The sequence below is a fragment of the Lepeophtheirus salmonis genome, chromosome 11, assembly GCF_016086655.4.
Source record: "Lepeophtheirus salmonis chromosome 11, UVic_Lsal_1.4, whole genome shotgun sequence".
Lineage (NCBI taxonomy): Eukaryota > Metazoa > Arthropoda > Copepoda > Siphonostomatoida > Caligidae > Lepeophtheirus > Lepeophtheirus salmonis.
The window spans coordinates 5,612,477-5,625,772 of NC_052141.2; positions in this window are offsets into that span (position 1 = coordinate 5,612,477).

A 13,296-nucleotide genomic window follows, 5' to 3' on the forward strand; every position below is an offset into this window, starting at 1 on the left:
TTCCACCACTATCATCCCTTTAAGTCTGATATTTAGCTTGAGCTTGAACAAAGGTTTCTCATGTTTTCGAATTTATGCTTGCGTGAGATCACATGCGAATTTATTACAGACAACTATAAAAAAATTGATGTTTAGCTGGGAAAATTCGTTTACAAAAAATAAAGTTTTATCTTTCAACCGTATTTCCACAAAGGAAGGAGTTGACGAAGACTCTGGAGGAACCGATATCTGAGTCTTCTTAAAGTGGTCAGCTCCCAAAGAAGAAAACTCGTCAACCGAAAACAGAAGAGAAGAGAGTCACAGATATTGGTAGTATGGAATAAAAGATTCTGGCTTATCTTGAGATATAAGAGGTAAAACAGAAAAAGTAATATAAACTTTATTAATGAGTGAAATTCGAGTGATCTTATGGCTCTTCTAAAATGATGAGATCACTCCGTTTCTCGCTCAAGAGCTATTATTTATATTATTTCCGTCTTGAAGGAGAAACATCTCTATTAGTGTTGAGACTCGGTCCAGCTACTTGAAAAAACATATGTATAATGCCATGAACAACAATTATAAACAATTTATCTGTAAAATCAGTGTAGACTGATTTTATTTGGGACCGAATTAGACCGAATTTTTCCTATGGACCGATCTAGAGCGAATTTTTATATGAGATCAGCCCAGATCGAGTTTTATGTTGGACCGAACTAATTCGGCCCAACAAAAATATAACGGTCTCAGACTGGCCCTGGATTTCCTGACCGAAACCCAACACCAATCTCTATATATGAAGTAATAACCAGTGATTATGCTCATAAAAGAGAGAAAGTAATCATTAGGATTTGCTGGGGAGTTCAAATGCAAATTGCTGTTGGACTTTGAGTAGAATTGACAGCCTTTGACTGGGGATGAAAATTGTGCGTATTTTGGGCGTGCTAAAAAAAAGAAATCGAAAATTAACATGGATATACATATGTTAACAATTGGAATAATGTTTTGAGGGGGAGCAGATTAGATGTCATGACGTTTGATTAGATCAACTATAATCAGCTGTGACAAAGGAGGAAGTGGGAGAAGAAATTAAACAAGAACATTGGTAAGAATAGCTCTGATGTGGATCCTGGGAGTCCACACTTATAACTCCACAACCCATCTTCAGGATGACTCTCCCACCCACACAAATGTTCAATAAGTTTTTGGATATAATTGAATGTAGTAGAAAAACAAGTTTAACAATTACCAATTACAAAAAATACAATAAAAAATGATGTATAAGCTAAAAAAATACACTCGATTTTCATCACTTTAAATAGAGTTGACATTTTTGTAACAAAAAAAAACTACCTTTAAGCCTTTAAGAAAAGAAGGAAAATGATTTTTGCGTGTGCTCTCTCTCTTTGTCTTGTTTGTTGATCCTCAAATCTACTCCGAGTCCAACCAGGACTTTAAATTATAACTCCCCAACAGTTCCTCAGGGTTACTCTCCGTCTTTTATGAGCACAAACGCAGATGTTCAATCAGGTTTTAATATCAGGTTATGTAAAAAGTTTTGAGTGTTTTTCGATAAATGTATTTAATGAGCTATATCTCACGACTAATACGTTGAATCTAAAAAAGCTTAAACTATACATAAGGGAAGTGTATACTTAAAAAAATGTTCTTTGACAGTTTCATATTTAGTGAACCCTGTTGTGTGTTAAGGCGTTCCAAAATGGAAGGAAAAAAAGAGAAATTTATATACATTCTTCAGTATCGCTACGGGGAAAGGGAAGAAGAGTAGAAGACACCTAAAAAAGTGTGTCCTCTTTATGGGTCCAATACAGTATTGAATGCAAGAGCAAAGCAGGGTCTCCAACGAGGATGTTCTGGTTATCTGGCCGACAAAAATGTTGATAAAATATTGGAAATCGTCGAGTTGGACAGACATGTGAGCATTTATTTCATTGATAGGAACGGTAGATTAGGCAGAAAACCGTTTGGAACCATCTAAACCGGATAATTATAATTATGTCAATTGTATTGGCAAAATAAAAGCGAAAAAAATGCTCAGAACTTTTTGCTTCAGCTATTATTTAAATGAATGTTGTAGGGAAAAAAATTTCACAACTCAAGACTTAAATAGTAATGATAAAAAGTATGGAAAAGAAAGTTCATTTTTCCGATTACCAACTCCAAAAAACCGGGCCAGCAAAAAAAAATACAGAAAATGTACATCAGTAATCATCACCTTGTACAAACATTGCTCACGTGGTCTTTGGTTCGCCATTTTGTTTTACAGCTTTATATACATACAACTACTGATTCGGATATGTCAATAGCTCTACAAATATAACAAATATACCTACTTGATTATTGACTACATGACTTGCCCCCCCCCCCCTCTACATACTTTAACACAATAGCTGTTTTGTTTTGTCTTGTTATTTTATTTTCATACACTTTTATGTATAAATAAACTTAGTCTATATAAGTGTATAATGGTTGTAAGTACATTGAATTTATGAGTGAATGCTTCTAGATTAGAGGACCCTCATAATGTGATCGTAACTATAAAAAGGCACATAAAAGTTACACGTGTATAACTTATTTTTGTGGTCATTTAATCATGCAACTAAAGTTGTATGTATGTATTTGTAAATATATATTTATTAGTGTTGGTTACAATCGTAAAATTCAGGACCGCTATGGGAGGAGACCGAACTAATTTGGTCCTTAAAGGAGTTCGTTAAGGAACATGGTGTTTCCTCATTTACCTTGATAGGTCATGGTATTTCATAATTTATCATTTTTGATAGATCTACAAAGTATTAAGTAATAAATAGAGTTGACATTTTTGTAATGAAAAAACACAGTTTACCGCTTTGGAAAGGAAAAATGATTTTTCCATTTTGTTGAGTATTGAATAGGTTGTTGTGATGTTAAACCCTTCCCCTAAAAATCAAATTGGAACACCCAAAGTACTTTGTTGTTAGCTGTCGATTTCCTCATCTCACTAGATACGTCTTGGCTATTTCCATAACCTTGGCACGTACCAAGAAGGGAGCAGGAAAACACACTGACAATGGTCAATTATAAAATAAGCATTATAAAATATAACGCCTGTATATTATTTCTAATGTATTTAAACAAAAAAGGGTGCTATAAACTTCAAATAACATAGCAATGTATATCCATCAAAAAAATTATCTAGATGAGAAGTCCATCTTGTACTTTTGTCAAATCGAAATTTGCTAATAAAATTGCAAAAAAAGTTTTGCACTACTTAAAAAAAAAGTACAGCATTTATTGTGATTATAAAGACCTCATTCGCTCCTCAAATACTCTTAGTAAGGAACACGGTGTTACTTTGCCGGATAAATATTTCATGGCTATTTTATAATTTATTCTTTTTGTACAGGAAAAACACCGTTTAGCAATTACAAAACGAAAATCGGTTTATGCGTGTCCTCTTAATACAATAAAGGTCGATTCTATAGATGAATTATAAAAAATCAATCTATGATATTTATTTTAGTGGACCAAACTAATTCGATCCTTTAAAGTAGTTTTGTCTGGACTCCATGTAAAAAAAAATCGGTTTAGATCTGTCTCAGAGAAAAATTCGATCCGGATCAGTCTCATTTCAGAATTGATTTAAACTAATTCTATAGAGGAATTGCTGATGACGTCAATTGTAGGTTTTAAAATTGTGAGCATGAACTTTCAATAACGAGGGATTTCCAAATTGACCTAATTCAATAATTAATGAAGGCTGAGTGGTTGAAATTAATTCATATTTCGGTTTATTAAAGCATATACAATTTTGTAGATAACAAAACCAACCTGAGCTCTTTATAGCTTATGTACAAGTCGAGAAAATGGCTCTTGAACGTGATTTTCATTCGTGTACTCCAAGCAGTTGGGCGTTTACAGGACACCCGTCTACGCAGTTAACAAGTCCGAAACGATGGAGAGGTAGAAAGGATCTATCAATAAGGCCACACTGGACCCAGAGGAGTTAAATACAACAGCTCAGGCCAATCCCCTACAGTCCACGAGGGACCAAGCAAGAGATCTCAGGGCTTTATACCAGACTCTCCAGAACGCTATCAAAAAAGTGGGTAGAAAGCGCTTGGTGAGGGTAGAAAGGCCACTTTTGAAATCATCAATGAAAGAAACCCAACTGTTCCGCCGTAAGACTCTTATGAATGAGTCTTTAGAAACTCTTTATTGACATTTTATTCTCCTATAGCCCAGTTATTTTATAACTAAACCGGATATCTGTGGATATATTCATTTTGACTGGCTATTTTTAAAAATATCTACATTTGTATCCGAGAAATATCTACAAATAGAGCCTGCCAAAACGCAGAGAAAAATAACCTCAGGACAAGATTTTCAAACCGAAAGCCAACATTGTTATTATATATTACGCATATAGTCAGGATCAGGTGACGTATAGCTTATCAATTATAAGCAAACATAATTGAAATTGTCTCTCTTTTTCCATTCCTTTTCCTTTGATCAATCCTTTTTTAAATAAAGAAAAAATATGGCTCAAACAAAAGTCTTTGTTCCTAGCTCGAACAACAATAAGAGCCCATCATCAAAAAAGCAAGAGGAGAAAATGTGCTTGGCGCAAGGGGAGAGGATGAAGGAATTCATTCATTGCTCAGATACGAACCCCTATGGAAAAGTATGTAGAGAATGCTTCATAACTAATATGAACGTACTTACTTGATAAATATATCCCGTCAATACCTCGCTAACACAAAAATAGCCTTTGTATTTTGTTGTCAGCTGTTGATGCCCTTGTCTCACTTGATACATCATAATTTCTTCTTTTTGATCCATCAACAAAGTAAAAAGTACCTATGCTCTGTTTCTACTGTATATAAAATTTGGATACACCATTATATACCCAAAACCAAATACAGTCCAAACAGAGGACTGCAAAGATGTTTGTCTAATGAAGAGGTTGTGTGAGCAATTATTGTGGAGGGGAAAACGCGGGAATTTTTTTCAAAATTCAGGATTTGTATCTTGGTTAGATAGGAAACTTTTCAAAACATACTCGTATATATGTTGTGTACAGAGTGGCCACAAAATAGCTTTAAAATATTTCACAGCTGCAATACTTTAATTGTATTATGTATGGTAATTTTTCGCAACCGTTAGATGCAATATTTGATACCTCCAAAAAAAGGATTAATCAGAATAATTTATAAATATGTATCCTCAAATAAAAGATTGTAAAAAATAAAATAAAAATTTAATTTTTTGCATCAACATAAAAACAATATTGAAAATAATAATAATTAGATGAGAAAATCCTAAATTATTCTACATAGAGTCCCATAATTCATAGACATTTTTGAGCCAATTATGGACTTATTATTCTAATTACTTGGATGAGTTAAGATACTCCAGATTGTTAATTATAGTTAAGAACCTTTGTTTGATTTAGGAGACTGAACTAATTGGCTAAATACATTTATTGGCCAAAAAAAGTGAACATCGAGAGCAATACAATGATTATAACGGTCAAGCAATTTTCCAATGATATTTTTATGGTAAAATTTATCTTCAGTCACAAAATAGGGCTCGTTTCGGTGATTATATATTTATTTTATTTTCAATGAGTATTTTTTTGTGGTCTGCAAATACCAGATGGTCCATTCAAATCTGAACACTTTCTAATTAAAAAATTAATTAACGTTGACAAATTTTCATTCGCGCACTCCAAGCAGTTTGGCATCTCCAAAACCACCGTCTACGCCGTCAGCAAGTCCGAAACGTTGGAAAGGAAGAAAAAGGTAAAACTGGATCCGGAGGAGTTAAAAAAAAAACAGCCCAGACCAATCATTTAAATTCCATGAGGGCCCAAACTCTCCAGAAAGCTATCAGGAGATTTTTCAGGCTACTTTTGGGTTTCATCTCTTCCAGCAAACTCTCCAGAAAGCTATCAAAAAAGTGATTAAGAGAGTTCAGACACACATCTAGTTATAGTATTTCTTAGGTTAAAATTCCATTGTTAGTTAATAAATTATATCTCGTTGAAGTTTAAAATTCAATGTGTTCCGATTTTAATGGACCTCTCGGTAGAAATAAGCTACTGATGGATGGTCATATTTGTAGCCTAGGGCTACAAATCATTGATTTGTGTCACAACGGTGCAATGTTTTGATGAAACAACACTTTTTTCTTCTCTAAATATGGCCGTTTTTTTCGTGATTTCATCCTTCAATGAATAGTTTAGAACCTTTATAGGATTTGTAAAACTTATACAGGCTCCGATAAAGCCTTTTAAATAAATTCTGTCAATTTCTCATTTTTTTATTTGTCAACTTTAAGTGTCAATTGCGGAATCTCCAACAGATAATAAGAATAATTTGTGATAGAAATTGACAAATATTCGTCGATGAATACAAAATTAATATAACACTACATTTTGAGAAAGATCCTTCTAATGGAACGACGACGTAGCTCAATGGACAACTTGCTCGGGAAAAATTATTATTTTGAACCCAATTTGTGTAGGTTTGCGTCCCAGTCGTTCCTAGAGAAGGAACTCTACTTTATGTTTTTGGACTACAAAGAGGATCCCTAGATCAGATAGAGTAAATCTTAACTTACATATAATGTTTACTTATACTTAATCAATGCAATTAAAGGAACATTAAAAAAAACGCTTTAGCTTGCTTTTGTGTTGACGTGATCAATATAAGTAATATATTATGGCCTCCCTCTGTGCTCCTTCATATTTCCAATTATTCATTATTAAATGTCCAATAACTAGAGCCAGTCAATTTCGTTCAAGATGTGAAATATTAAAAGAAAAAAATAATTAAAATTTTGGTTTTTTATATGTCGTTCGTCAACATATAAACAATCTTGAACAAAAATCAAGAAAAGAAAAAAATCCCAATGAATTATTTTTGAGTCAATTATAGACCTATGACTCAAATTTGTGGGATGAGTTAAGGTACCTAAGGATTTTAACTGTTGTTTATAACCTATATTGAATGAAAGAGACTTATATCGGCTTCGATATAATTCTAGCTTACTTTTGTGTTGAAAGAGCACACATACAAATGCACAAGGATTTATAAAATCCATAAAATCTATCAATTTATCAATACTTTATTGAGACTATCTATTTTGGCTAATTCAAATAAACTTTGCGACACAAGCAATGCCTTGTATTCAAATTTCTGGAATAAATTAGAATACTCAAGAGTGTCACCTATAGTTTGAAACCTTTATTTGATTTAATAGGCTTATATTGGCCCCGATATGACCCCTTTCAACCATAAAATCTATCAACTTATCATTCTTTTAATGTGAAGATCAACTTTGCCTTCTTTACGTGGCATTTGCAGCAAACCCGAAGGGTTATGAAGTGTAATTTCTTTATTGAAATGAAGGATAATTTGTTGATAAAGAATAAAAATCCACTCTCCATAAGAATAAAAACCCCTATAGCCTGGCATTTGTATATTTGGTCATACATGAGTATTATACCCTGGCCTCCTTTTGTACTATTCTCTAGCCTCCTTCTGTACTGACGACTTACAATATTATAATATAGGTATGTAATTGCAGGGGCAAACATGTTTGCGTTTTATTAATAATAATAAGAGCCCCTTAACAGCTTAGACATAATTAAATAGTAACAATAATAATAATATGATATTAAAAATTAAATTTGTGAAATTAAAAAAACTTATTTCTTTAATTATAACATTTCAAATATTAAAAACTTGGGACAGGTTGAAAAGAGTATATGTACATATATATAAATAGGTATTACTAATATATTTTATAGCATAGGTAAGTTCTGCATGCTTTATAGTATATAATTCGTCATAAAAATAGCACTACAAAAATATGTACATTTTAAAAACAAAAATATTCCAGGAATTGCATTTTTACAAATTATATTTATTAATTCTAATAATGTTTTTGTCGAATTTACTATGAGAATATTTTGTAACATTTTTGAACGAATGAAACGCAATTAATAATTTGTCAAAGGACTATATAATCTTTTTCTCCTATACTCGGATCTTTTTCTTAGAGCTAGGGGGGTTAGAAAATTTATTATTGTAGCCCCATGTGCGATACAGCAAATTCAAATGACTTATTAAACAAAATGGCCTTTTGTTTTTTTGCAACCAAAGGTTTAAAAAAAGTTAAAGCAGTCAAAATGGATCGTCACCATAGAAGAATGATAAGTTGATATATTTGATGGTTAACGGGGTCAAATTGGAGACAATTAAGTCTCTTAAACTTAAAAATAGGCTCTAAACTATCGATTTAATTCATGATATCTAGACTCATATCCCAAATTTGAATACAAGACCTTTATAATTGATTCAAATATGTAGCCCGTAGGCATAGAAGAAAATCTGGAAGGTTATTTCTCAAAATTAGTTATGGATGTACATTTGTATTCTACAACAAGGAATCATCAACAAATTATTCTTAGTAACACTTTCGATGTGGCACAAATTGCACTCAGCATATCGAAAATGGATCGTCAGATTTTTAAAAAAAATGAAAAATTGAAATACTTAATGGTTGAAAGAGGTCATATCGAGGTCCATACAAGGATCTCAAATCAAAATTGATTTTTAAAGTATAGCCATAAGCCTTGGGTATCTCAAATCATCCCAGAAATTTGAATAAAAAGCCTCTAATTGCCTCAAAGATGTATATGAAACATTGAACTGTATTAGGATAAATGTGGATTATTTTCGTTTCGTAATTTTTGTTCAAGATTGTTTTGATGTTGACTCACCACATATATAAGTCTTTTAAATCAAACAAAGCTTCACAAATATAGCACAAAGTTTTTTTGTATCTTAACTCATCCCAGGAATTTGAATGATATGCCTCGAATTGGCTCAAAAGTGTATATGAACCATTGAACTGTATTGGGATAAAGGTGGATTGTTTTCGTAATTTTTGTGCAAGATTGTTTTGATGTTGAAGCAGCACATATGATATCCAACAAGAGCCTCTCTTCCTCCCTGATCAAAGGGGTTTAAAAGAGAAAAGAATGTATGTCATAGTCCATAGGAGGTATCAAGTTACAGACATTCATATCTACGATTAGAACTTTACATAATATAACATTGCTCCTATACTCAGAGTAGGGCGGTTTGTTTTTCAACATTTTTGAATTTTGATAATGATTAGTTTGGAAAAGTTGTCAATTGGTAAGGCAATAAACTATGCAAAATTTCCTTTTCATACGATGTAATCTTTAGGACACACATCTAGTTCAAAGTTTGAAAGGAGACAACAGTTATTTATTTCCTCAATAAAGATTACAATATAGCATTAATCATTATTTTGCATAAATTAAGTATGATAGACATTATTCTAACCTATAAAAAATCTTTTTAAATTTTTTCCCTAAGTCTACCCTATGGATCGCAAAGAAGATTAACATAAGAAAATTTTGATTTTTACTTTCTGAAAATGCACGGATAATCAAAATCTTTTTTTTCTTTTTTTGTTCAACAGAACAAATTTAGAAGGAATCTTTTTCATACCTTTTTATAAGTTAAAAAATATCCATCAAAATTATTCAATGCAAAATAACTAAAAATGTATACCAAGTGAAGAGTTTTTGTCTTTTTTCATAATTTGATGGAGTTTTGTCACCTAAAGATGACATTGTAGACAGGGGCGTCCGCAAGGTGTGGGGTGGAGGGGCTGTACCCCCTCTCTAAATTAAATTTTTTTTTCTATTCACTATAAAATTTAATATTTGAAATTTTTTTCCAAAAAATTTAATTTTATTTGAAAAGCTGTAGATTTTTGAATTTTTGTTCGAAAACTTTTATTTTTAGAGAATAGATGTGAATTTTTGATTTTTTTTTCAAAAAATCTACATTTTTAATTTAATTTTTGAAATTTTTTTCCAAAAAAAATAATTTTTTTGTGAGCAGCATTAGATTTTTGATTTTTTCAAAAAGTTTTATTTTTAGAGAATATTTGTGGATTTTCGAAAAAAAAAAAAATTGATTATCGAAATTTATTTTTTGAAATTTTTTGCAAAACAAAAATATTTTTTTGTCAACTGTTGTGATTTTTTAACATACTTTTTCCAAAAAGTTCAATTTTTTGAGAATAGCAGTAGATTTTTGATATTTTTTCAAAAAATTTATATCTTTTAATTTTTGACATTTTTTGTTACCAGCTATAGATTTTCGATTTTTTTTTTTCTAAAAAGTTTTATTTTTAGAGAATAGCTTTGAATTTCTGAAATTTAATACTTGAAATCTAATTTTTGAAATTTTTTTCCCAAAAAAAAATATTTTTTTGTAAACAGCTGTGGATTTTTGAATTTTTTTAAGATTAACTGTGGATTTTCAACAAAAAAAAATTTCCAAACAATTTTATATTTGATTTTTTTTTTTTTTTTAAATCCAAAAAAGCCCCTAGTAAGAAAATTGCAATTTTGCGTAAGTCATTGTCATACCATATGACAACTTTTCCACAGTACCCGTATTTGAAATTTCGAAAAAAGTAAAAAAAACGAACCGCCCTAACTGATAGCCTCCCTGTGAAAATAAAAAATGTAGAAAATTAAACACTCCTAGTGAGCACCACCATCTTTTTTACATAGTATTATTAAAATAATAATAATTTCAGCTATGACGAATCGGACATTTCCTTCTCATATTATCATCATCATCAACCAGCAGAAGTAATAACCCTTTTTCTTTTCTTTTTTTCTCGTCCCCCCAAAAAAAAAAAAAAAAAAAAAATTAAGGCACTTTATATATATAAAGCTCATATAGACAGAATTATTGTTATTTCCAGTAACGGTCCCGACACCCTCTTCTTCTTCTTCTCTTCTTTTCCCTCCCTGCACACACATTATTTAACGAATTTTTAAAAAAAATAATATTATCCTCTCTTTGACTATAGTATTAACAACCACTATTTAAATAATTTCTTTGAATAGTTGGTAATCCACTTACCTTTTGCCGAAAAAACATCGGAATTATTTTTTTCTTTTTTTTTAATTTATGGCTAGTTTATAATCTATGAGTGACTTTATATACATATGTATATCGTGGATTCATTCATTCCTTTGGGAAAAGCTCCATTGGATAGGTGATGATTAGAGGGTTTTTTTGCAACTCTGATTTGCCTTATTTTAATTAAATTATTTTACTCCAAAATATAGTCAAAGGAAACTGCTATTTGTTAGATGAAAGTAAATTATATCCGAATTTTTCCTATATCCAATGTATTTAAACCCCCATAATTGATGGATTCTTATATAAATAATATAATTCTCGCAAATGTTTGCTATTAAAATGTGATATTTTTCTTTTAGGGGCACTCTTGATATGTCCCATACTATTGAATTATCTTTGTTCTACCACGCAACCTTTATTCCAAACAGGAATAGAAAAAAGTCTCGAAATTATTTGCCAAATAAGTCAATCATACCAAATGCTATTTATTTCTTAAGTAATCCCAAACTATCATTTCCATATTATTTCTCCCCAACTTTTTAAATTAAATTGTATTTTATTCACTATTGAATAGTAATATTGCTTGATAATATTTTATTAAAAGCGTAGCTATACATTTGTATATGATAGCCAAAATTTCTTCATAGCTATAATAAAATGGCTAATATATATATTATATATATGACAAGGGATCAGTAATAAATTGTATTCCTGTACTTTTGGAAACGGGGCATAAGTATCACTTTGAAATAGCCATGACGTATCAAGTGGGACGATGGAATCGACAGCTGACAACTAAATAAATAGAGTATTTTTGTGTTAGTGGGGTATTGTTGTGCGATTGAACTAAAGTGTTTGACCCGGCTTACAATTTGTACTTATAAAAGAAGAAAATCCTCATGGAAAGGCTTCATATTAATTTCTTCTCATCAGACTCGTGTATTTTCTTTAAGTTGATGCCCAAAAAGAGAAGAATAGTTGACTTTATGGGGATTTTGTACCTCATTTTTCTTCCATGTGAAGTATTTCATGAAGTCAAAAATTGGCTTTTGAGAGACCGTTGACTAAAAGTGTATTTTTCAACATCTACCAGTCAAATAATTCAATGGTATCAAAAATAAATATATATATATATCTGAAAAAAGTTATAAAAATCCTTTTTCTGACGTCTTAAATTTCTTGATAAACACTTAACATAGGCTTAAAATTACACTAATTAATCATAACATCAGATTTGGGGATCAATAAGATATAATTTGTGGCTATTATAGTTGAAATATTATAATTTCATTTTCGATAAAAGCTTCATTGAAGCAATTATTACTTTGAATGAATGAACTTTTGATACTAAAAATGGCCTCATTAACTTCGATGGGATATATGTATATAGGATAATAGCTGATATTAAATTTGTAGCAACGCGTATTCCTTAAATTAATAAATAGAAAATAGACAAAGCAAAAAAAAAAAATCACTTAAAAGTCAACAAATAAATCAAATTCACTAAACTTTAATTAAAAATTGATTAAAATAGCGGATGGTTTTAATAAAATACATTTTTGCAAAACAATAAGTTGCATTTATTCTGAAATATCTTTTAGGGGAATATTAATGCTGTTTCTAGCATTAAAAGTTATTTAAACAAAGCATTTTAATCAAAATCGGGGCTGCAGAAAATCCCAATTATCTAACGAAAGGTTACAATTTACCGTTTTTTAAACAATTGTCTCTTGTCAACAATATCAAAAAGTAAGCCCCCCGAAAGTTAGGAATATGTTTGTCAAGTCCTATGATCGGATAAAATACCATTCTACTCTCCTCTCCTAGTCGTCAGTAACACAAAATATTGGACGTTTAAGTAAAATAGAGTCCCCACAGGAAATAAGTTTGAATGTGTGTTTACGTATATCAACATCATCATGTGACGTTCCATCATTGCCACTCGGTACTTTTCATTTCTTTCTATATATTTTATTTTTTCCATTTGGAACACGTCAGTTGTTAGAAGCTGTAAAATATATGTATGGTTTAATAACAAGAGGGGTTTTTGATAGAGTAAAAAAACTGAAATCCTGCAACAAAAAAAAATCAATTAGTGAGTACTCACATTTTGACTACAGGGGGGGGGGAGGCTATATCTACTCATGTAAATTCTAAGCAATTTCTGTATGTAGAAAAAAGAAACTGCAAATTAAACAGGGTAACCCTGACATTTGGAAGAAAATTTTAGAGGATAGCATCTTAGCTGTCAAGACGTTTCATTAAATTAGCTGTGATAGGAAGGGAATACAGACAGGTTTTATGACGAGGTCGTTCCAGAATTATA